Here is a 27,294-nt window from a genome sequence, read left to right as displayed (position 1 = left end):
GTCAAAACATGTTTAAGGAGTCCTTATTTGGTGAAAATATGTGAAAAATAAGATCCGTAACGTCCGAAAATGGTGGGATAGGTCCCGGGGGTCCAAAAATGAGTTCAGAAGGACCAAAACAGTTCGGAGCACCTGGAACAATTCAGGCCCTCCGAACCACTTCGGGCCGTCCGAACTCAGCAGAGACAGATGTCTTAAAGGCTCGGACAAGTGGCAGTTTGGACCGTCCGAACCCAGTTCGGATCGTCCGAACTTCGCCTATAAATAGGCCATCCGAGAGCCTTATTTTTCACATAAATTCACACTCTCTCTCTCGGTTCCAGCTTGGTTTTAGGGGTTTAGGGGTGTTTCCAGCCTTCCTTGGCTTGGTCCGGAGGTTGGCCTAGTGCTCCGGAGTTGCGGCGGAGCGGTGCCCAAGTTCTGGGGCAGTCGTCATCTGCGGGCTGACGACGGACGCATGTATAGCTCTGGCTCCTTATAGTAAATAGGGAGTATGCTATAGATTAGTTAAGGCTTTTAGAATAAGGTTATAATGCATGAGTATTTTGCATTGTAGTGCAGATTATAGGCTTGGACTTTAGAGCTGGTATAGCTTGCCTAGTAGAACTAAGATACGTAAGTACAGACTGAGATAGCGAGATGAATAAACATGTTTATGTGTTGCATTATTATCTGTCATGATATGCATGATTTAATGTTCGTGATTTGTATGCGACATTTGCATACCATGTTGAGCCTGTTATCCTTTTGAGATAGCCAGTTGTTCTAGGGTCGCTCAGCCCTAGGGTTGTTGTTATTATACGATCGAGTACCGTGTAACACCCAATGTACCGACGGGGCAGCGTGTGCGGTTTTACCTTGGACGGTGATAGTCCAAGATCGGGTTCAGTATGTGTAGCGACCCTACCCGGATCCGCTACCTAATCAGAGTTAAGAGCATAATTAAACATGCATTAAATAAATCGCTGCGGAAGATTTAAATAAAAACAGACCGGCAGAATACAACCGGTTAAACCAATTTGATTTATACAACCAAATCGAATAAATAGCCTAAAGGAAAAACTTACAGCTAATCATGATGTCTTCACTGGTCACTGGCTACTCCAAGCTCCTAGTGCTCCACCCTACACCTACACCTGCCCCGTTGGATGGGGTGGCCAGATACACAGAATAGACTGGACGTAAGCTCTAAGCTCAATACGAAAGCACTGGGTAAAACATACAAATATGATGCATGCAAATGATAGGGTATCCATATCTGGGATAACTGTATATAACTGCTCAGTAATGGAACCTAGGACATGAGTGGTACAACCCGGGGAGCAAACCCTGTGTACACTGCTCATTCCTATAGGACGTGGACCGTGTCCCCAGATGCTAACTACCCATGACCCGTCAGTCACTGGGCACTAGACATCACCTGTCCAGACAGGGTTGAGTGGCCCTACATGGCTCATCTCAAAAGATGGACAGGCACAATATGATATGCACATGCTGCATAATAATATGACACACAAATGCAACATATAAGCATGTTAAACTCGCTGGCTATCTCAGTCTGTACTTACGTATCTTACTACAGGCAGTCCTAGCAGTCCCACTCTAGGTTCCCAGCCTATCATCAACTCTACAATGCAAATATCCATGCATCATTATTTAAGCTCTAAAAGCCTTAACTAAGCTATTGCATACTCCTAAATAATTTAAGGAGACCATAGCTATACCTGCGTCCGTCGTCAGCCCGCTGATGACAATTGCCTCAAAACTTAGGCACATCTTCGCCTCGATGTCGGGATCGCTATGCCACTTTCGGATTCCCAGTAGGATGCTTAGAACTCCCTAGATCTGAGTTAGAAGGCCTAGGAATTGAGAGAGGAAAAGGAGAGGTGCGAGTTGAAAATGAAATTTTGGACCTCTATTTATAGGCGAAGTTTGGGTCGTCTGAACTCGACTTCGGATCCTCCGAACTGGTTTGGATCCCCCGTTCCTGACTTCGGAGCCTCCGTTCCTGTTCGGAGCCTCCGATCCTGACTTCGGATCCTCCGAAGTCCCATCAATGATATCACCCATGACGCATTATCTTCGGAGCCTCCGATCCGAGCTCGAATCCTCCGAACCCGTTCGGATCCTCCGATCTTTGGTTCGGATCCTCCGATCCAGTTCGGAGCCTCCTAACCCAGTTCGGAGCCTCCGAACTGTAGTGACCCTTACCCGGATCACCTACAAAACAGAACTTATGCATGCAATTAAACTTAATTAAACAGATATCAGAAAGAAACTGCGGAAACCATAAATAATATACAATCCCAAGTAAAGGAATCTGTAATTTATCCAATAATATACAACCAAATCGAATAGCTGTATAAACCCAAAACAATAGTAATAAAACCTAAGCGAAGCTCCAGCTGGCCAACCACTGACTAGCCCCTCCTGGATCCACCCTCCTCGTTCAATCGCAAACCTGCCCCATGGAATAGGGTGTCCAGAAAATACAGAGTACGAGACGTAAGCATAAAACGCTCAGCACGAGAGTATGAGTATACATGCATGCAAAGTGAACTCCCTATAGACTCGAGATCAAAGATCAGATAACAGAGACAGACCGGGCCCTGGTATGTAGCACGCTGTGCCGTTGCTTCAGGAGGTGGCTCCCATACCGAGATAACCGTGGATATGCCGGACCCAAATCGATGGAAGTCCATCCACTAACAGGATAGGGTACAACCCTACTAATAGTCATCTCGAAAGAGATACAGCAAGATGCAAATGAATGCAGCATAATATCATGGCATATAAATCATGCAGTCAAATAATACATGCATACTCAGTCAGGATATCTCGAACAGTACTTTCGTACCTCAAAACAGAGCAAGCTCTACCAACTCTAGGTCCACGTCTATAGTCTGATCTACACTGCCAAATGATACTACTATCTTTAAAGTGCTCTAAAAGCCTTAACTAAGCTATTGCATACTCCTAAATATTTATAGGAAGCAAAAGCTATACCTTCGTCCGTCGTTAGCCCTTTGATGTCGATGCCTCCAGAACTTGGGCACAACTTCGCTACGACTACCGAACGTCTCGCCGACCTCAGGACCAAGCCTAAGAAGACTAGAAAAGCTCCAAAAGGACTAGAATGGAAAGGAGAACTCGGAATTGGCAAATGAAAGTGAAGCCTCGGCCTTCTATTTATAGACAACGATCCGAACTTTCGATCCTTGATCGGAACGTCCGATCCTGCCATCGGAGCTTCCGAAGATCCTGATCTGCCACGTGTCAAAATATCACTTGTTGATTTTGGATAGGGGTGATCGGAGCTTCCGGTCCTGATCGGAGCTTCCGATCTTGCCACACGTCATGCCTGACGTAATATCGATCGGAGCTTCCGATTCTGTTCGGAGCTTCCGATCCTGATCGGAGCTTCCGAACTCTACCCAAGTAATTATGATTAATTCCTTAATTACTGATTTTGGTTACGGGCTACTACATTCTCCCCCACTTAAGATATTTCGTCCTCGAAATCAGATCTTAAGTACCGAATGCAAATACAGAAATCAGAAACATTCTTTATTCAAATCAAACGTTTACAGAGTTTGCAACTGAATACAACTTAAAGAATGAAATCAAAACAACTCAGGATGGTCTTTACGCATCCTGTCCTCGAGCTCCCATGTAGCTTCCTCAGTGTCTCGGCGCTGCCACTGAACTAAAACCAAAGGAATGACTTTGTTCCGTAAAACCTTATCCTTATAATCCAGGATACGAAGAGTGTTGGAGAACGCGGCTTTCAGATCAAACAAGATTGATACCCGGTGCAGCGGAAGTTTAAAATTATTTATTATATGGAACGATTCCATATTGGGTATCAAATCTCTACGATTAAATTATGAGTGTGTAAAAATTTAAATAACAATTATAAAATTTTTACCTAATCTCGTATCGAGATTTTGGACACCAACAGATTTCTCTGCTCTTGTTGTATCTCCCTGGAACCGATGGATGAACTGTTCTTCAATCAGGTCCACGAATAGAGATTTAATCCCTCTGATAGATTGCACTAGAAAATCTATCAGAAGTTTTCTACGAAGAGATTAACGAATTCGATTCGTTAAACCAGACTGTAATTCAAAATCACAGGCTGGATTTTTCTGACAGAGAGAGGGAGGGGGGCGGCCACCTTTTAGAAAAATACTTAGGGTTTTCGAAAATTGTGACCTATTGTGTATAATTTCTGTACTGCAATAACTTATTTATAATGTAGGCCACTAACAGCTTAGGGCCCATTAGTCATAAGTTCAGGCCCGACAAGCAAAGCCCGCATGTTCAGAAATTAATATAAAATTCATCGTGACTCCGATTGATAAACCGATTTCACCAATGTGCACAGAAACCATTTCTGCACCTTTTAAAGTCAAGATAAATTTTTCTGAATCCGAATTCAGTGATTTCCAAAAATGGCCATCCCTATGTCATTTTAGGAAATCTTACTCCTCTACTCTTAAATAAGAAGTCCAACTTCTTCGTTCATTAAATTTAACTCTTTAAATTTAACTATCTCAACGGGGATTAAAAATCCATTACACTGTGTGACCCTCAATGGTTCAGGGATACAGCTAGCCGTGGGCTCACAACTCCTTGTGACTCGGAACAACAATTTCCGACTTGCCCATCGAATCATGGTATGAGCGCCTAGTAACATCGCCCCATGATTCCCTAGGTATCACTGATAGTGCCTACAAGAACCAGTAGATTTTTGTTAGCGTACAGTACGGTCCCTTCATCCATATATCCCGATCGAATCAACAACCATTGGTATATCGAGAGTCGCTCGAGATTCGATAACTATGCAATGCATCTTGAAGATCAAATAGTGACATCGCATGTGCTACTAAGAAACCATTTCTTAAATCACATCATGTACTCTGGCCAGAGATTCGTCACACTAATATCTCCTCAGATCGCATAGGATATCCACACTCGCAAGTATGTGGTGAATCCTTGACAACAAAGCATCGACTCCTATATGTGTTGTAACTGTACCCAATCCCGACACCTGATGACCCCAATAGAGTCGGTAAACGAGTCAAAGCACAGTACTAGCATATAGAGTCTCAATGATGTCTCAAGTAGTAAGGACTAATGGTGTACAACCAAAACCGCGGACTATATCCACACGATAAGTGATAACCACTTGGAAAGTCCGGATAGGGTAGTTCGATCATTCATCATATGAATATCCATTTGCATGCTTCGAACATCTCTATGTTCCTTACCAATGAAACGTGGTACTCTGCATCGCAAATGCTAGTCTCAAGATCGAGCGATCCTTATCCTTATTATCGGACGGCTCAATCGACTAGGAACAGTTTAGAATATACAGTGACTATAAGATGTGTTTCATGATAGACATCCCCATGTTCTACCACATCTTACATACACTATAGTATATTCAAGGTCTTTATCAAAACAACAATAGTATATCACAATATTACAATATGAAGAAAGATAAAGTCATTGCCATTAATAAAAGTGTAAATTATATTAAACAAAAGATTGTTTATACAAAGAGTCATCAAAGCCCTTAGCCACAAGTTGGCTCACCGGGCACCCACTCTTTCAATCTCCCACTTGCCCTATAGCCAACTAGTCATACTACGTAGACCCATTGCTTCGCGATGTTTGTCAAATAATGGTCCTGGCAAGGGCTTAGTAAGTGGATCAGCGATATTGTCTGCAGAGGCCACTCTTTCGACAGTGATGTCTCCTCTTTCCACAATCTCCCGGATGATGTGGTATTTCCTCAGTACGTGTTTGGATCTTTGATGAGACCTTGGTTCCTTTGCCTGAGCAACGGCACCCGTGTTGTCACAGTACACCGGGACTGGACCAACAACTTCAGGAATGACGCCCAACTCTTGGACGAAATTCCTCATCCAAACGGCCTCTTTAGCAGCAGCTGATGCTGCAATGTATTCAGCCTCAGTGGTGGAATCCGCTGTGGTGTCCTGCTTGGAACTCTTCCAAGAGACAGCACCGCCATTGAGCATGAACACAAATCCAGAGGTTGACTTCGAGTCATCCACGTCACTTTGGAAGCTAGAGTCGGTATAGCCTTCCAATTTTAGTTCTCTTCCTCCATATACCATGAACATATTCTTAGTCCTTCGTAAGTACTTAAGAATTTCCTTCACGGCTTTCCAATGCATTTGACCAGGATTAGCTTGATATCTGCTCGTGACACTCAGAGCAAATGCTACATCCGGTCTGGTAGATATCATCCCATACATGATACTACCTATGGTTGATGCATATGGTACATGTGTCATTTTCTCTATCTCTTCATCAGTCTTGGGACACATAGACTTGGATAGAGAAACTCCATGACACATGGGTAGATGTCCTCTCTTGGACCCATCCATTGAAAACCGTTTCAATATGGTGTCGATGTAGGTTGATTGAGTGAGTCCTATCATTCTCTTAGATCTATCTCTATAGATCTGTATCCCAAGAATATAGGATGCCTCACCCAAATCCTTCATCGAGAATCTACCTGATAACCATATCTTTGTTGACTGCAACATCCCTACATCATTTCCAATGAGTAGGATGTCATCAACATAAAGTACTAAGAATGTCACAGCATCCTTAACTACTTTCTTGTACACGCATGGTTCCTCCGGATTCTTGATGAAACCAAAATCTTTTATTGTTTCATCAAATTTTTGGTTCCAACTTCTTGATGCTTGTTTTAGACCATAAATTGATCTCTGAAGCTTGCATACCTTATGCTCGCTTCCCATGGATGTGAACCCCTCAGGCTGCTTCATATAGATTTCTTCCTTAATGTCTCCATTAAGAAAAGCAGTCTTCACATCCATTTGCCATATCTCATAGTCATACCATGCAGCTATGGCAATAAGGATTCTTATGGACTTGAACATTGCAACTGGTGAAAAGGTTTCATCATAGTCAACTCCTTGTCTTTGAGTATAACCTTTTGCCACCAATCGTGCCTTGTAGGTCAATACCTTACCATCAGGCCCAAGCTTTCTCTTGTAGATCCATTTACACCCTATTGGAACAATTCCACCGGGAGGATCTACTAAAGACCAAACTTGGTTTGTATGCATCGAATCTATTTCCGACTGCATAGCTTCAAGCCATAAATTTGAATCCACATCAGAAATTGCTTCCTTGAAGTTTCTTGGATCACATCCAACATCGGGTTCATCTTGATCCCCTTCAAGAAGAAGACCATATCGAATAGGAGGTCTAGAAGTCCTCTCGGATCTTCTAGGTGCAGGCGTGTCCAGCAATGGTTCCTGAGGTGTAGGATCGTTATTTTGTATTTCGGGTTCTTCTCGAATTTCTTCGAGTTCCATCATCTCGCCTTTCTTATCCAATAAGAACTCCTTCTCCAAGAAGGTGGCATTCCTTGAAACAAACACCTTTGTTTCAGCAGGATAATAGAAATAATATCCGATTGAATTCTTCGGATACCCTACAAAATAACATAAGCTGGATCTACTATCCAACTTATCTCCCACTGTCCGCTTCACGTAAGCAGGACATCCCCAAATCCTCAAGTATGAATACTTAGGAGCTTTGCCATTCCATAACTTGTATGGTGTTTTGCCCACTGCTTTAGTGTGGACGTTTTTCAACAACAATACCGCCGTTTCAAGCGCATAGCCCAAAACGAAGGTGGAAGCTCAGTGAAGCTCATCATGGATCGAACCATGTCCAACAAAGTTCGATTACGACGCTCCGATACACCATTCAGTTGTGGTGTCATAGGAGGAGTCCACTGAGAGAGAATCCCATTCTCTTTCAGATAGTCCAAAAACTCGGTACACAAGTATTCTCCACCTCGATTCGATTGAAGTGCTTTAATACTTTTACCTAGCTTGTTTTCTACTTCAGCCTTTAATTCTTTGAACTTTTCAAATGCTTCAGATTTATATTTCATTAAATATAAATACCCATACCTTGAATAATCATCAGTAAAGGTAATGAAGTAGGTGTGGCCATATTGAGTCCCAACTCTAAATGGACCACAAACATCTGTATGGATCAAATCCAACAGATTTTGACTACGCTCAGGTTTCCCCTTAAAAGGAGATTTAGTCATTTTTCCTTTTAGGCAGGATTCACAAGTAGGTAGAGAGTTAATATCAGACATATCAAACATGCCCTCTCCCACTAGCTTGTTCATCCTCCTTGAGGAAATATGACCTAGCCTAGCGTGCCAAAGGTTTGCCGGGTTTTGGCTATCGATTTTCCTTTTGTTTGTTGTTGCCGGTTTATCAACATAATTTATTGGAACGTCTTTTAGTTTTAAGTTGTATAGATCGTTTTCAAGTTGTCCATTTCCAATTAAACATTCATTCTTGTAAATATTGCAAATCTCATTCACAAAATTGCAAGAATAACCATCTCTATCAAGCATAGAAACAGAAATAATGTTTTTAATTAAATCCGGAACAAATAAAACATCTCTTAAAAGTAACTTAAAACCGTTCTGCAAAATTAAATAAACATCTCCCACGGCTTTTGCTTCAACTCTGGAACCATTTCCGAGCCTCAGCTGGGTCTCACCCATCCTAAGCCTGCGACTTCTTGTCATCACCTGCAAATCATTGCAAATGTGAGATCCACATCCGGTATCCAATACCCAAGAAGTAGTATTAAGTGAAACATTTATTTCAATATAGAACATACCCTTCGCAGTTCGCAACTGCTCTAGATATTCCTTGCAGTTACGCTTCCAATGACCGGGCTTCTTGCAGTAATGGAAAACATCCTTGGATTTTTCCATGTTTGAAGCCTTTGTCTTGTACTTCTTCTCGGGTTCGATTTTCTTGGGTGGGGCAGAACGTTTCTTACCCTTCGTACTTGGCCCCTTCTTTGCAGAAGAAGAGGAGCCCACCAAGAAAGCCGGTTTATCCTTCTTTAATGTGGATTCATATGTCACAAGCATATTGACCATCTCTTCAAGGGAGGCCTCTATCTTGTTCATATTGAAATTTATCACAAATCCGTCAAACGAAGAAGGAAGAGACAGAAGTAGTAAGTCCACGTTGAGTTCATGCTCCAACACCAAATCAAGGGTTACCAACTTCTGTATGAGCCAAATCACTCGTACCCCATGATCACGGACCGAAGTCCCTTCACGCATGCGACACGTCATTAGCTCCTTTACAGTAGCGAACCTTTCAGCCCTCGATTGAGCCCCAAAAAGTTTCTTGAGTTGAACGTGAATGTCAGCAGCATTCACGGTGTCCTCAAATCGCCTCTGGAGTTCATCAGACATCGAGGCTTGCATATAGCATTTGGTCTTGATATCATGGTCCCACCATGTATCAAGCTTGGCTAACTCCTCCGGACTTACGTCAGCTGGTGCTTCCTTCGGAGGAGATTTCTCTAACACGTAGAGCATTTTCTCCGAAGTCAAGACAATCTTCAAGTTACGGAACCATTCCGTATAGTTTGCGCCAGTCAACTTATTTTGTTCGAGGATCGAGAGAAGTGGATTACGCGAATTCATTTTATGAAATACTGAAAAGAAACAGACAAATATCAGTGATTGTTTAAGCAATTTACTAAGACATAAAATAGGCGAGATTTGTTTTATGAATCTCACTCCCACTATTTTAACGATTTCACTATCCTCTAGTGAAAACGGGAAACTGTTTTCCTTAGTGAGAACATGGAGTCCAATTGACAAACTTATAGTCCCGAATAATATCAGTCAACCATAATTTTCAAAAGGTAGAGCCCAATTGCTTCCAAAGCAACCTCCACGTTTTTACCTCATGTCCAATAAGGGCCCAATAATATGACGCCGTTTATTGTGACATGTCAAGATGACCCATCAATATTAAGTTGTGATGGACGGTCGCCATGTGGATCCCCCAATAATATGAGCCGATCCCATGGGAGTTCCACCCAACTTACAACATGTGTCGATCCAATGTACAGCTTTCCGACGAACGGGCCCCACAATAATATGAGTCGGACCGTATCCGCGGGTAGCATCTCATACATTGATCGTTGATGGAAGGTAGGAACATTTAAACAAATTTAAATTTCCTTTATTTATCTTGATATCAATTTTAAATCATATTTAAAATGAGGGATTTTTAATTATGAAAATTTGTCTCATCATTTTTATAATTTTTGTATGCTTGTCGGATTCACACAATTTTGTATAAAACATGCATACAACTATAATATCACATATTATATAGGATGATCGATTCCATTTCTAATCGACCCGTGGTTGCCAATCACGAGTCTTAGTCCAATCCTAGGTAATATGCAGTATGCAATGCAATCCTATTACATTTGCTTCCAATTTACATTTCTTCTGTCTGTATTGTCTGCTGGGCCCCACCTCCATCTTCAAATCTTGATCTCCCACTAAATCTAATGTATTTACAATAAATAACAATGACAAGTAGGGGATACATTTTTAAGGGGTGGGAACGGGCCATAAACCAAGCCCACTTTTATTACATATGACATTCATATTGGGCCATAAACCAGGCCCATTAATAAAACCAACAACAATAAAACAAATGTAAATTCCTAACATACACCTACAAAATTGGTCATGGCAATCGATCATCCTTATCCAATAACATTTAATTCAAAATTAATTTATTGGATAACATGCAATGGCAATTTAAATTTAAAAAGATAAAATCATATCTCATACATAAAATCTTATTTTACATATAAAATCATATTTTATCTATAAAATCCAATTTTATACATAAAATCATATTTTACTCAATATATCCATAAGATCATATCTTATCATCAATTGTACCAAAAATTAATTAATTTCAAAATTCAATTAAAGGATAAAATATTAAAATTTTCCAAAAATTCAAATTTATCCAAAAATCAATTTTAAAATTTTCGGACTCGAACAATTCGATCCGACGCCTCATGGACCAATCAAAACAATTTTCGATCGGACCAAAAATAGAATTTTAACATATTAAAATTTAATTTAAAAAATTAAAAATAATTTTTCCCGCGGGCCGCCCGGGACGTTCCCGGGCCGGGCATCCCGGCTGCCCCTAGGGAAGCGACGATTGCTGCGCGCTGCCCGTCGCTGCCCCTCCCGGGCAGCGATCCAATCGCTGCCCGGGTTTTTGCCCGAAAAAATATTTTTATTTTAAAATATTTATTTTGTTTCAAAAATCGAGGCCTAAAAAATTTTTGTACAATCGATTAATTTAATCGCTTGATCTGAGCAACTTGGCTTTGATACCACTGTTGGAGAACGCGGCTTTCAGATCAAACAAGATTGATACCCGGTGCAGCGGAAGTTTAAAATTATTTATTATATGGAACGATTCCATATTGGGTATCAAATATCTACGATTAAATTATGTGTGTGTAAAAATTTAAATAACAATTATAAAATTTTTACCTTTAATCTCGTATCGAGATTTTGGACACCAACAGATTTCTCTGCTCTTGTTGTATCTCCCTGGAACCGATGGATGAACTGTTCTTCAATCAGGTCCACGAATAGAGATTTAATCCCTCTGATAGATTGCACTAGAAAATCTATCAGAAGTTTTCTACGAAGAGATTAACGAATTTGATTCGTTAAACCAGACTGTAATTCAAAATCACAGGCTGGATTTTTCTGACAGAGAGAGGGAGGGGGGCGGCCACCTTTTAGAAAAATACTTAGGGTTTTCGAAAATTGTGACCTATTGTGTATAATTTCTGTACTGCAATAACTTATTTATAATGTAGGCCACTAACAGCTTAGGGCCCATTAGTCATATGTTCAGGCCCGACAAGCAAAGCCCGCATGTTCAGAAATTAATATAAAATTCATCGTGACTCCGATTGATAAACCGATTTCACCAATGTGCACAGAAACCATTTCTGCACCTTTTAAAGTCAAGATAAATTTTTCTGAATCCGAATTCAGTGATTTCCAAAAATGGCCATCCCTATGTCATTTTAGGAAATCTTACTCCTCTACTCTTAAATAAGAAGTCCAACTTCTTCGTTTATTAAATTTAACTCTTTAAATTTAACTATCTCAACGGGGATTAAAAATCCATTACACTGTGTGACCCTCAATGGTTCAGGGATACAGCTAGCCGTGGGCTCACAACTCCTTGTGACTCGGAACAACAATTTTCGACTTGCCCATCGAATCATGGTATGAGCGCCTAGCAACATCGCCCCATGATTCCCTAGGTATCACTGATAGTGCCTACAAGAACCAGTAGATTTTGGTTAGCGTACAGTACGGTCCCTTCATCCATATATCCCGATCGAATCAACAACCATTGGTATATCGAGAGTCGCTCGAGATTCGATAACCATGCAATGCATCTTGAAGATCAAATAGTGACATCGCATGTGCTACTAAGAAACCATTTCTTAAATCACATCATGTACTCTGGCCAGAGATTCGTCACACTAATATCTCCTCAGATCGCATAGGATATCCACACTCGCAAGTATGTGGTGAATCCTTGACAACAAAGCATCGACTCCTATATGTGTTGTAACTGTACCCAATCCCGACACCTGATGACCCCAATAGAGTCGGTAAACGAGTCAAAGCACAGTACTAGCATATAGAGTCTCAATGATGTCTCAAGTAGTAAGGACTAATGGTGTACAACCAAAACCGCGGACTATATCCACTCGATAAGTGATAACCACTTGGAAAGTCCGGATAGGGTAGTTCGATCATTCATCATATGAATATCCATTTGCATGCTTCGAACATCTCTATGTTCCTTACCAATGAAACGTGGTACTCTGCATCGCAAATGCTAGTCTCAAGCTCGAGCGATCCTTATCCTTATTATCGAACGGCTCAATCGACTAGGAACAGTTTAGAATATACAGTGACTATAAGATGTGTTTCATGATAGACATCCCCATGTTCTACCACATCTTACATACACTATAGTATATTCAAGGTCTTTATCAAAACAACAATAGTATATCACAATATTACAATATGAAGAAAGATAAAGTCATTGCCATTAATAAAAGTGTAAATTATATTAAACAAAAGATTGTTTATACAAAGAGTCATCAAAGCCCTTAGCCACAAGTTGGCTCACCGGGCACCCACTCTTTCAAAGAGGTTTCTCAACATAAGTCAAATCCTTGTCTACCTGAAACTCAGACCGCTGCAGAATATGAGATTCATCCGCCACATACCATCGCAACAGAGATACGTGGAACACGTCGTGAATACTGGATAGATGCGGTGGCAAAGCTAGTCGATAAGCCAAATCGCCAATGCTCTCCAAGATCTCAAACGGACCGATAAATCTGGGAGACAACTTGCCCTTAAGGCCAAATCTGAGAATCTTGCGGAAAGGTGACACTCTCAGAAACACTTTCTCCCCGACCTCAAACTGCAAAGGCCTACGCTTGATATTAGCATAGCTGGCCTGACGATCCTGTGCAGTCTTAATTCGTTTTTTGATTTGATCAACAATTTCTATCGCTTGCTGGATAAACTCCGGTCCCTCAGCCTGTCTCTCCCCCACTTCTTCCCAGAAGAGTGGAATGCGACAACGTCGCCCATACAACGACTCAAAAGGTGCCATCCCAATACTAGTGTGATAGCTGTTGTTGTAAGCGAACTCGATCAACGGCAAATGATCCTGCCAGGCTGAACCAAAATCCATGACGCACGCTCTAAGCATATCCTCTAGAGTACGGATAGTGCGCTCTGACTGACCATCAGTCTCGGGATGATAGGCTGTACTCAAATTGAGAGTAGTACCCATCGCACGCTGAACACTCCCCCAGAATCTAGAAGTAAACCTGGGGTCCCGATCGCTGACAATGCTCACAGGCACTCCATGAAGTCGGACGATCTCCTGAATGTACATCCGTGCCATGCGATCCACAGAGTACTCTCGGCTATAGGCAATGAAATGTGCTGACTTGGTGAGTCGGTCCACCACAACCCAGATAACATCACAGTTCTTCGGGGATACCGGCAAATGGGTCACAAAGTCCATAGTGATAAACTCCCATTTCCATTCAGGAATAGGCAGACTGTGAAGCAATCCTCCAGGTCGTCGGTGCTCTGCCTTGACCTGTTGACACACCAAACATCTCGAAACAAACTGATAAATACTGCGTTTCATTCCCTTCCACCAGAAACGAGTACGTAGATCTTTGTACATCTTGTTGCTCCCAGGATGAATACTCAACTTAGTGCGATGCGCCTGAGACAAAATCTCCTCTCGCAACTCTTCATCCTGAGGAATCACAAGCCTACCAGACAAACACAGAAAGCCATCTGACTGATAAAGAAATCCAGACGAGCTACCCTCGTTAGCTAGACGAGCTAAACGGTGGGTCTTCGAATCAGACATCTGAGCATCTCGGATCCGCGAATACAAGGCTGGCTCAGATAGTATCGCAAACATCTGGATACTCTGCATACCTTTCTTATGCTTGAAGGTATAACCTGAAGTACAACAGTCACTGATCGCACTAGACATTGAACAAGTCTGAAGTGCGGATAGTCGCACCTTGCGACTCAAAGCATCAGCGGTGAGATTAGCAGCTCCCGGATGATATTTAATCTCGCAATCATAGTCCTTAAGCAAGTACATCCAACGTCTCTGCCTCATGTTCAACTCCGCCTGAGTGAACAAATACTTGAGACTCTTATGGTCGGTGAAGATCTCAAATTTCTCGCCATACAGATAATGACGCCAGATCTTCAAAGCGAACACAATGGCTGCCAATTCCAAATCATGGACTGGGTAGTTGTCCTCGTGAAGTTCAGCTGTCTAGAAGCGTATGCGATCACATGCCCATTCTGAGTCAGGACACAATCTAACCACTGAAGAGAAGCATCCGTGTAAACTACATACCCTCCAGATCCTGACGGTAATGCCAACACCGGCGCAGAAGTCAACCGCTGTTGTAGCTCACGAAAATTCTCCTCACACTCGGAGGACCACTCGAAATCCACACCCTTGCGGGTAAGCTGCGTCAAAGGTCGAGCTAACTGAGAGAAGTTCAGAATGAAGCGACGATAATACCCTGCTTGACCCAGAAAACTACGGATCTCAGCAACTGTCATCGGACGCGACCAATTAAGTACCGCTTCAATCTTGCTTGGATCAACAAAAATCCCCTCCCTGGATATGATATGGCCAAGAAAGACCACTCTATCCATCCAAAACTCACACTTGCTCAGCTTGGCGTACAACTGCTCATCTCGAAGAGTCTGTAGTACCAACCGCAAGTAAGAAACATGCTCTTCCGTATTACGTGAATACACCAAGATGTCTTCAAAGAAGACCACGAAAAACTTTTCCAAGTACTCCCTGAAGACACGGTTCATCAAATCCTTGAATATAGCCGGCGCATTAGTCAAACCAAATGGCATCACTAGGAACTCGTAATGCCCATAGCGAGTACGGAATGCAGTCTTGGCTACATCCTGATCATGGACTCTCAACTGATGATACCCAGATCTCAAGTCAATCTTGGAGTAAACTGATGTGCCCTGCAGCTGATCGAACAAGTCATCAATACGAGGAAACGGATACTTGTTCTTCACAGTGACTCGATTCAGCTGCCGATAGTCAATGCAAAGCCCCAAAGACCCATCCTTCTTCTTCACGAAGAGAACAGGAGCTCCCCAAGGAGACACACTTGGACGAATGTACCCCTTGTCCAAAAGATCCTGTAGCTAATTCTTCAACTCACACATCTCTGACGGAGCGAGACGATACGGTGCTCTAAAAATAAGCGAAGTACCCGGCATCAACTCTATGCCAAACTCGACTTCCCTAGCAGGGGGAAAACCCAGAATCTCATCAGGAAATACATCTGGAAATTCATCCACAACAGGAATGCTCTCTATCCCAAAACTCTCAGCGGACAAATCAACTGCATAGATAAGGTAGCCTTCCCCGCCAGACTCCAGAGCTCGACAGGCTCTCAAAGCTGATATCAAAGGCATCGGGGGTCGCGCTCCCTCACCATAGAAAAACCAGCTCTCACTCTCCTCTGGATGAAAGCGTACTAATCTCTGATAGCTGTCCACTGAAGCTCGATAGGTAGTCAACATATCTATTCCCAGAATGCAATCAAAGTCGTCCATCGCCAGGACCATGAGATTCGCTAACAGAATGTTCCCTTCGAACTCTAAAGGGCAATCCATCACTAGACGCTTAGCCAAAGCAGATTGGCCCGTCGGAGTAGAAACAGACATCACTACGTCTAGTGCAATGCATGGTAACTTATGCCTCTTAACAAAACGTGCAGAAATGAAGGAATGAGATGCACCAGTGTCAATAAGTACAAGAGCAGGTATACCATAAAGCAGAAATGTACCTGCGATGACTTTCTCATTCTCGTCCACAGCCTGATCATGTCTCAGGGTAAACACCTGGCCAGAAGCTCGTGGCCTCAAATGAGAACTCCCAGCAGACTGTCCCTGCGACCTCTGCTGTACGGTGGCCTGAGAACCCGATCCTGAACCAGATCCAGAACCGCCTCCCCCAGACAGTGGACAATCCCTCCGGATATGACCAGTCTTTCCACAATGGAAACAAGCTCCAGAAGCTCTACGGCACTTGTCGGATTGATGGTTCTTCCCACAGTGATCACACTTGTCCTTCTTACCGTAATGAACAACACCTCCAGAACCAGAGGAAGAAGAAGATCCAGACTTCTTGAAAGTTTGGGCACGGGGACCCAAAGAACTAGCAGGCCTCGACTGAGGGAAAGACCTGTTCCGCCGAATTCTGTCCTCCGCCTGGTGACAACGGCTCACCAAACCCTCGTAGGACATGTCGTCGCCAACCGCCACACGGTCATGGATCTCAGGGTTAAGGCTCTGAAGGAACAGATTATACTTCATCTCTGAGCTATCAGCAATCTCGGGGCAATAGGATAGCAGATCAAAGAACCTCTGCTGATACTCATCGATAGACATGGCTCCCTGTCGCAGACTCAGTAGCTCGCCTGCCTTCGACTGACGGAGTGCCGGAGGAAAATACCGCTTTTGGAAAGCCGTGCGGGACTCGGCCCAGGTGGCCACTCCTCTCGCCGCAACAAAAGGTGCAGAAGTAAACCTCCACCACCTGCGTGCACGCCCATCCAGAAGATAGCCAAGGGTCTCCACCTTCTGCTCCTCGGTGCATTGGAAAGTCTGAAAAGTCGTCTCCATGCGGTCTAACCAGTTCTCCGCATCCTCCGGAGACTCACCTCCAACTAAGGGCTTAGGACCCATAGCTAAGAATCGATGCACAGTGAAACGCTCGTCGTCATGATGACGATGACGCCGTTCTCGACGAGGCTCCCGGTCGGCATCACCCCAACGCCCACCAACAATGCCATGAGAACTCCGGTCGTCATGATTTTCCATCTACAAAAATACCTCATGATGAGACTAAATCCCAAGAATTCTTTTGCATGCTCTGATACCATAAATGTAGTGACCCTTACCCGGATCACCTACTAAACAGAACTTATGCATGCAATTAAACTTAATTAAACAGATATCAGAAAGAAACTGCGGAAACCATAAATAATATACAATTCCAAGTAAAGGAATCTGTAATTTATCCAATAATATACAACCAAATCGAATAGCTGTATAAACCCAAAACAACAGTAATAAAACCTAAGCGAAGCTCCAGCTGGCCAACCACTGACTAGCCCCTCCTGGATCCACCCTCCTCGTCCAATCGCAAACCTGCCCCATGGAATAGGTTGTCCAGAAAATACAGAGTACGAGACGTGAGCATAAAACGCTCAGCACGAGAGTATGTGTGTACATGCATGCAAAGTGAACTCCCTATAGACTCGAGATCAAAGATCAGATAACAGTGACAGACCGGGCCCTGGTATGTAGCACGCTGTGCCGTCGCTTCAGGAGGTGGCTCCCATACCAAGATAACCGTGGATACGCCGGACCCAAATCGATGGAAGTCCATCCACTAACAGGATAGGGTACAAGCCTACTTACAGACATCTCGAAAGAGATACAGCAAGATGCAAATGAATGCAGCATAATATCATGGCATATTGAAAGAGTGGGTGCCCAGTGAGCCAACTTGTGGCTATGGGCTTTGATGACTCTTTGTACAAACGATCTTTTGTTTAATGTAATTTACACTTTTATTAATGGCAATGACTTTATCTTTCTTCATATTGTTATATTGTGATATACTATTGTTGTTTTGATAAAGACCTTGAATATACTATAGTGTATGTAAGATGTGGTAGAACATGGAGATGTCTATCATGAAATACATCTTATAGTCACTGTATATTCTAAACTGTTCCTAGTCGATTGAGCCGTCCGATAATAAGGATAAGGATCGCTCGAGTTTGAGACTAGCATTTGCGATGCGGAGTACCACGTTTCATTGGTAGGGAACATGGAGATGTTCGAAGCATGCAAATGGATATTCATAGGATGAATAATCGAACTACCCTATCCGAACTTTCCAAGTGGTTATCACTTATCGAGTGGATAAAGTCCGCGGTTTTGGTTGTACACCATTAGTCCTTACTACTTGAAACATCATGGAGACTCTATATGCTAGTACTGTGCTTTGACTCGTTTACCGACTCTATGGGGGTCATCAGGTGTCGGGATTGGGTACAGTTACAACACATATAGGAGTCAATGCATTGTTGTCAAGGATTCACCACATACTTGCGAGTGTGGATATCCTATGCGATCTGAGGAGATATTAGTGTGACGAATCTCTGGCCAGAGTACTTGATGTGATTTAAGAAATGGTTTCTTAGTAGCACATGCGATGTCACTAATTTGATCTTCAAGATGTATTGCATAGTTATCGAATCTTGAGCGACTCTCGATATACCAATGGTTGTTGATTCGATCGGGATATATGGATGAAGGGACCGTACTGTACGCTAACCAAAATCTACTGGTTCTTGTAGGCACTATCAGTGATACCTAGGGAATCATGGGGCGATGTTGCTAGGCGCTTTACCATGATTCGTTGGGCAAGTCGGAAAGTGTTGTTCTGAGTCACAAGGAGTTGTGAGCCCACGGCTAGCTGTATCCCTGAACCATTGAGGGTCACACAGTGTAATGGAGTTTTAATCCCCGTTGAGATAGTTAAATTTAAAGAGTTAAATTTAATGAATAAAGAAGTTGGACTTCTTAAATAAGAGTAAGGGAGTAGGATTTCCTAAAATGACATAGGGATGGACATTTTTTGGAAATCACTGAATTCGGATTCAGGAAAATTTATCTTGACTTTAAAATGTGCAGAAATGGTCTCTGTGCACATTGGTGAAATCGGTTCATCAATCGGAGTCACGATGAATTTTATATTAATTTCTGAACATGCGGGCTTTGCTTGTCGGGCCTCAACTTATGACTAATGGGCCCTAAGGTGTTAGTGGCCTGCATTATAAATAAGTTATTGCAGTACAGAAATTACATAGAACTGGTCATAATTTGAGAGACAGAAAATCGAAAAACCTAGCTCTCTCTCAAAAGAAATTCGGCCGCCCCCCTCCCTTCTCTGCGTGAGAAATTCCGGTCTGTGATTTTGAATTGCAGTCTGGAATAGCGAATCAAATTCGTTTATTCTCTTCGTAGAAAACTTCTGATAGATTTTCTAGTGCAATCTATCAGAGGGATTAAACCTCCATTCGTGGACCTGATTGAAGGACAGAATATTCATCAGTTCCAGGGAGAGACAACAAGAGCAGATTAAATCTGTTGGTGTCCAGAATCTCGATTCGAGATTAAAGGTAAAAATTACATAAAAGTTATTTAATTTTTACACACACAAATAATTTAATCGTAAAAGGATTGATACCCACACTATGGAATTGTTCCATACAATATTTTAAACTTCCGCTGCACCAGGTATCAATACCGATTGATCTGAGAGCCGCGGGCCGCCCGGGGCAGCGATTGTCGCTGCCCCACCGGGCAGCCGGGCTGCCCCGGCCCGCGCCCACGGGTGCGGGCCGGCCCGGGAGTGTCCCGGGCGACCCGCGGGAAAAATTATTTTTTTATTTAAATTAATTTTAATGTGTTAAAATTTTATTTTTGGTCCGGTCAAAAATTGTTTTTGATTGGTTCACGAGGCATCGGATCGAATTGTTCGAGTCCGAAAATTTTAAAATTGATTTTTGGATAAATTTGAATTTTTGGAAAATTTTAATATTTTATCCTTAAATTGAATTTTGAAATCAATTATTTTTGGTACAATTGATGATAAGATTTGATCTTATGTATATATTAAGTAAAATATGATTTTATCTATAAAATTAGATTATGTAGATAAAATATGATTTTATTTAATAAAAGGTAAAATATGATTTTATATGTAAAATATGATTTTATATATAAAATATGATTTTATCCTGTTTAAATTTAAATTGCCATATGCATGATATCCAATAAATTAATTTTGAATTAAATGTTATTGGATAAGGATGATCGATTGCCATGACCAATTTTGTAGGTGTATGTTAGGAATTTACATTTGTTTTATTGTTGTTGGTTTTATTAATGGGCCTGGTTTATGGCCCAATATGAATGTCATATGTAATAAAAGTGGGCTTGGTTTATGGCCCGTTTCCACCCCTAAAATGTATCCCCTACTTGTCATTGCTATTTATTGTAAATACATTAGATTTAGTGGGAGATCAAGATTTGAAGATGGTGGGCCCAGCAGACAATAAAGACGAAGAAATGTAAATTGGAAGCTAATGTAATAGGATTGCATTGCATACTGCATATTACCTATGATTGGACTAAGACTCGTGATTGGCAACCACGAGTCAATTAGAAATGGAATCGATCATCCTATATATAATATATGATATTATGATTGTATGCATGTTTTAGACATAATTGTATGAATCCGACAAGCATACAATAAATTGAAAAATGATGAGACAAATTTTCATAATTAAAAATCCCTCATTTTAAATATGATTTAAAATTGATATCAAGATAAATAAAGGAAATTTAAATTTGTTTAAATGTTCCTACCTTCCATCAACGGTCAATGTATGTGATGCTACCCGCGGATACGGTCCGGCTCATATTATTGGGGGGCCCGTCCGTCGGAAAGCTGTACATTGGATCGACACATGTTGTAAGTTGGGTGGAACTCCCATGGGATCGGCTCATATTATTGGGGGATCCACATGGCGACCGTCCATCACAACTTAATATTGATGGGTCATCTTGACATGTCACTATAAACGGCGTCATATTATTGGGCCCTTATTGGACATGAGGTAAATACATGGGGGTTGCTTTGGAAGCAATTGGGCTCTACCTTTTGAAAATTATGGTTGGCTGATATTATTCGGGACCATAAGTTTGTCAATTGGACTCCATGTTCTCACTAAGGAAAACAGTTTCCCGTTTTCACTAGAGGGTAGTGAAATCGTTAAAATAGTGGGAGTGAGATTCATAAAATAAATTTCGCCTATTTTATGTCTTAGTAAATTGCTTAAACAATCATCGATAATTGTCTGTTTCATCTCAGTAATCCACATGTTTCTATTCTCCAACAAAACAAACTTATTGGCGCAAACAATACAGAATGATTCCATAAGTTAAGATTGTCCTAAGTTCGGAAATGATTTTCTAAAGTGTTAGAAAAGGCTTCTCCGAAAACAGCCCCGGCTGATGTAACTGCCGAAAGGTTGGCCGAACTAGAGAAATGGTTGGACCATGATCTCAAGGCCAAATGTTACATGCAAAATTGGACAAGTCTAAACAAGTTTGCCATCACTGCAAGAAACCCGGTCATTGGAAACGTAACTGCAAGGAATACCTCAAGCAGTTGCGAACTGCAAAGGGTATGTTTTACATTAAAATGTTTTTCTTAATACTACTTCTTGGGTATTGGATACCAGATGTAGATCTCATATTTGCAATGAGTTGCAAATGATGACAAAAAGTAATAGGCTAAGGATGGGTGAGACCCAGTCAAGGCTCGGGAATGGTTCCAGAGATAAATCCAAAGCTATAGGAGACATTTTTGCAGAACAATTTTAAGTTTTTTGAGAGATGTTTTATTTGTTCCAGATTTGATTAAAAACATTATTTCTGTTTCTATGCTTGATAGAGATAGTTATTCTTGCAATTTTGTGAATGGGATTTGCAATATTTACAAGAATGAATGTTTGATTGGAAATGGACAACTTGAAAACGATCTATACAACTTAAAACTAAAAGACGTTCCAATAAATTATGCTGATAAACCGGCAACAACAAACAAAAGGAAAATCGATAGCAAAAACCCGGCAAACCTTTGGCATGCTAGGCTAGGTCATATTTCCTCAAGGAGGATGAACAAGCTAGTGGGAGAGGGCATGTTTGATATGTCTGATATTAACTCTCTACCTACTTGTGAATCCTGCCTAAAAGGAAAAATGACTAAATCTCCTTTTAAGGGAAAACCTGAGCGTAGTCAAAATCTGTTGGATTTGATCCATACAGATGTTTGTGGTCCATTTAGAGTTGGGACTCAATATGGCCACACCTACTTCATTACATTTACTGATGATTATTCAAGGTATGGGTATTTATATTTAATGAAATATAAGTCTGAAGCATTTGAAAAGTTCAAAGAATTCAAGGCTGAAGTAGAAAACAAGCTAGGTAAAAGTATTAAAGCACTTCAATCGGATCGAGGTGGAGAATACTTAAGTACCGATTTTTTGGACTATCTAAAAGAGAATGGGATTCTCTCTCAGTGGACTCCTCCTATGACACCACAGCTTAATGGTGTATCGGAGCGTCGTAATCGAACTTTGTTGGACATGGTTCGATCCATGATGAGCTTCACTGAGCTTCCACCTTCGTTTTGGGGCTATGCGCTTGAAACGGCGGTATTGTTGTTGAACAACGTCCACACTAAAGCAGTGGACAAAACACCATACGAGTTATGGAATGGCAAAGCTCCTAAGTATTCGTACTTAAGGATTTGGGGATGTCCTGCTTACGTGAAGCAGACAGTGGGAGATAAGTTGGATAGTCGATCCAGCTTATGTTATTTTGTAGGGTATCTGAAGAATTCAATCGGATATTATTTCTATTATCCTGCTGAAACAAAGGTGTTTGTTTCTAGGAATGCCACCTTCTTGGAGAAGGAGTTCTTATTGGATAAGAAAGGCGAGATGATGGAACTCGAAGAAGTTCGATAAGAACCCGAAATACAAAATAACGATCCTACGCCTCAGGAACCATTACTAGACACGCCTGAACCTAGAAGATCCGAGAGGACTTCTAGACCTCCTGTTCGATATGGTCTTCTTCTTGAAGGGGATCAAGATGAACCCGACATTGGATGTGATCCAAGAAACTTCAAGGAAGCAATTTCTGATGCGGATTCAAATTTATGGCTTGAAGCTATGCAGTCTGAATTGGATTCAATGCATACAAACCAAGTTTGGTCTTTAGTAGATCCTCCTGATGGAATTGTTCCAATAGGGTGTAAATGGATCTACAAGAGAAAGCTTGGGCCTGATGGTAAGGTATTGACCTACAAGGCGCGATTGGTGGCGAAAGGTTACACTCAAAGACAAGGAGTTGACTATGATGAAACCTTTTCACCAGTTGCAATGTTCAAGTCCATAAGAATCCTTATTGCCATAGCTGCATGGTATGACTATGAGATATGGCAAATGGATGTGAAGACTGCTTTTCTTAATGGAGACATTAAGGAAGAAATCTATATGAAGCAGCCAGAGGGGTTCACATCCATGGGAAGCGAGCATAAGGTATGCAAGCTTCAGAGATCAATTTATGGTCTAAAACAAGCATCAAGAAGTTGGAACCAGAAATTTGATGAAACAATAAAAGATTTTGGTTTCATCAAGAACCCGGAGGAACCGTGCGTGTACAAGAAAGTAGTTAAGGATGCTGTGACATTCTTAGTACTTTATGTTGATGACATCCTACTCATTGGGAATGATGTAGGGATGTTGCAGTCAACAAAGATATGGTTATCAGGTAGATTCTCGATGAAGGATTTGGGTGAGGCATCCTACATTCTTGGGATACAGATCTATAGAGATAGATCTAAGAGAATGATAGGACTCACTCAATCAACCTACATCGACACCATATTGAAACGGTTTTCAATGGATGGGTCCAAGAGAGGACATCTACCTATGTGTCATGGAGTTTCTTTATCCAAGTCTATGTGTCCCAAGACTGATGCAGAGATAGAGAATATGACACATGTACCATATGCGTCAGCTATAGGTAGTATCATGTATGGGATGATATCTACCAGACCGGATGTAGCATTTGCTCTGAGTGTCACGAGCAGATATCAAGCTAATCCCGGTCAAATGCATTGGAAAGCCGTGAAGGACATTCTTAAGTACTTACGAAGGACTAAGAATATGTTCATGGTATATGGAGGACGAGAACTGAAATTGGAAGGCTATACCGACTCTAGCTTCCAAAGTGACGTGGATGACTCGAAGTCAACCTCTGGATTTGTGTTCATGCTCAATGGCGGTGCTGTCTCTTGGAAGAGTTCCAAGCAGGACACCACAGCGGATTCCACCACTGAGGCTGAATACATTGCAACATCAGCTGCTGCTAAAGAGGCCGTTTGGATGAGGAAGTTCGTCCAAGAGTTGGGCGTCATTCCTGAATTTGTTGGTCCAGTCCCGGTGTACTGTGACAACACGAGTGTCGTTGCTCAAGCAAAGGAACCAAGGTCTCATCAAAGATCCAAACACGTACTGAGAAAATACCACATCATCCGGGAGATTGTGGAAAGAGGAGACATCACTGTCGAACGAGTGGCCTCTGCAGACAATATCGCTGATCCACTTACTAAGCCCTTGCCAGGACCATTGTTTGACAAACATCGCGAAGCAATGGGTCTACGTAGTATGACTAGTTGGCTATAGGGCAAGTGGGAGATTGAAAGAGTGGGTGCCCAGTGAGCCAACTTGTGGCTATGGGCTTTGATGACTCTTTGTACAAACGATCTTTTGTTTAATGTAATTTACACTTTTATTAATGGCAATGACTTTATCTTTCTTCATATTGTTATATTGTGATATACTATTGTTGTTTTGATAAAGACCTTGAATATACTATAGTGTATGTAAGATGTGGTAGAACATGGGGATGTCTATCATGAAATACATCTTATAGTCACTGTATATTCTAAACTGTTCCTAGTCGATTGAGCCGTCCGATAATAAGGATAAGGATCGCTCGAGTTTGAGACTAGCATTTGCGATGCGGAGTACCACGTTTCATTGGTAGGGAACATGGAGATGTTCGAAGCATGCAAATGGATATTCATAGGATGAATAATCGAACTACCCTATCCGGACTTTCCAAGTGGTTATCACTTATCGAGTGGATAAAGTCCGCGGTTTTGGTTGTACACCATTAGTCCTTACTACTTGAAACATCATGGAGACTCTATATGCTAGTACTGTGCTTTGACTCGTTTACCGACTCTATGGGGGTCATCAGGTGTCGGGATTGGGTACAGTTACAACACATATAGGAGTCAATGCATTGTTGTCAAGGATTCACCACATACTTGCGAGTGTGGATATCCTATGCGATCTGAGGAGATATTAGTGTGACGAATCTCTGGCCAGAGTACTTGATGTGATTTAAGAAATGGTTTCTTAGTAGCACATGCGATGTCACTAATTTGATCTTCAAGATGTATTGCATAGTTATCGAATCTTGAGCGACTCTCGATATACCAATGGTTGTTGATTCGATCGGGATATATGGATGAAGGGACCGTACTGTACGCTAACCAAAATCTACTGGTTCTTGTAGGCACTATCAGTGATACCTAGGGAATCATGGGGCGATGTTGCTAGGCGCTTTACCATGATTCGTTGGGCAAGTCGGAAAGTGTTGTTCTGAGTCACAAGGAGTTGTGAGCCCACGGCTAGCTGTATCCCTGAACCATTGAGGGTCACACAGTGTAATGGAGTTTTAATCCCCGTTGAGATAGTTAAATTTAAAGAGTTAAATTTAATGAATAAAGAAGTTGGACTTCTTAAATAAGAGTAAGGGAGTAGGATTTCCTAAAATGACATAGGGATGGACATTTTTTGGAAATCACTGAATTCGGATTCAGGAAAATTTATATTGACTTTAAAATGTGCAGAAATGGTCTCTGTGCACATTGGTGAAATCGGTTCATCAATCGGAGTCACGATGAATTTTATATTAATTTCTGAACATGCGGGCTTTGCTTGTCGGGCCTCAACTTATGACTAATGGGCCCTAAGGTGTTAGTGGCCTGCATTATAAATAAGTTATTGCAGTACAGAAATTACATAGAACTGGTCATAATTTGAGAGACAGAAAATCGAAAAACCTAGCTCTCTCTCAAAAGAAATTCGGCCGCCCCCCTCCCTTCTCTGCGTGAGAAATTCCGGTCTGTGATTTTGAATTGCAGTCTGGAATAGCGAATCAAATTCGTTTATTCTCTTCGTAGAAAACTTCTGATAGATTTTCTAGTGCAATCTATCAGAGGGATTAAACCTCCATTCGTGGACCTGATTGAAGGACATAATATTCATCAGTTCCAGGGAGAGACAACAAGAGCAGATTAAATCTGTTGGTGTCCAGAATCTCGATTCGAGATTAAAGGTAAAAATTACATAAAATTTATTTAATTTTTACACACACAAATAATTTAATCGTAAAAGGATTGATACCCACACTATGGAATTGTTCCATACAATATTTTAAACTTCCGCTGCACCAGGTATCAATACCGATTGATCTGAGAGCCGCGTTTTCCAACACATATAAATCATGCAGTCACATAATACATGCATACTCAGTCAGGATATCTCGAACAGTACTTTCGTACCTCAAAACAGAGCAAGCTCTACCAACTCTAGGTCCATGCCTATAGTCTGCTCTACACTGCCAAATGATACTACTATCATTAAAGTGCTCTAAAAGCCTTAACTAAGCTATTGCATACTCCTAAATATTTATAGGAAGCAAAAGCTATACCTTCGTCCGTCGTTAGCCCTTTGATGTCGATGCCTCCAGAACTTGGGCACAACTCCGCTACGACTACCGAACGTCTCGCCGACCTCCGGACCAAGCCTAAGAAGACTAGAACAGCTCCAAAAGGACTAGAATGGAAAGGAGAACTCGGAATTGGCAAATGAAAGTGAAGCCTCGATCTTCTATTTATAGACAACGATCGGAACTTTCGATCCTTGATCGGAACGTCCGAACCTCGATCGGAACGTCCGATCCTG

Source organism: Henckelia pumila, chromosome 3, assembly GCF_033568475.1.
Source record: "Henckelia pumila isolate YLH828 chromosome 3, ASM3356847v2, whole genome shotgun sequence".
In the NCBI taxonomy this organism is placed as follows: Eukaryota; Viridiplantae; Streptophyta; class Magnoliopsida; order Lamiales; family Gesneriaceae; genus Henckelia; species Henckelia pumila.
The sequence above is the reverse complement of the archived record's forward strand: the minus strand, read 5'-3'. Positions refer to the sequence as shown.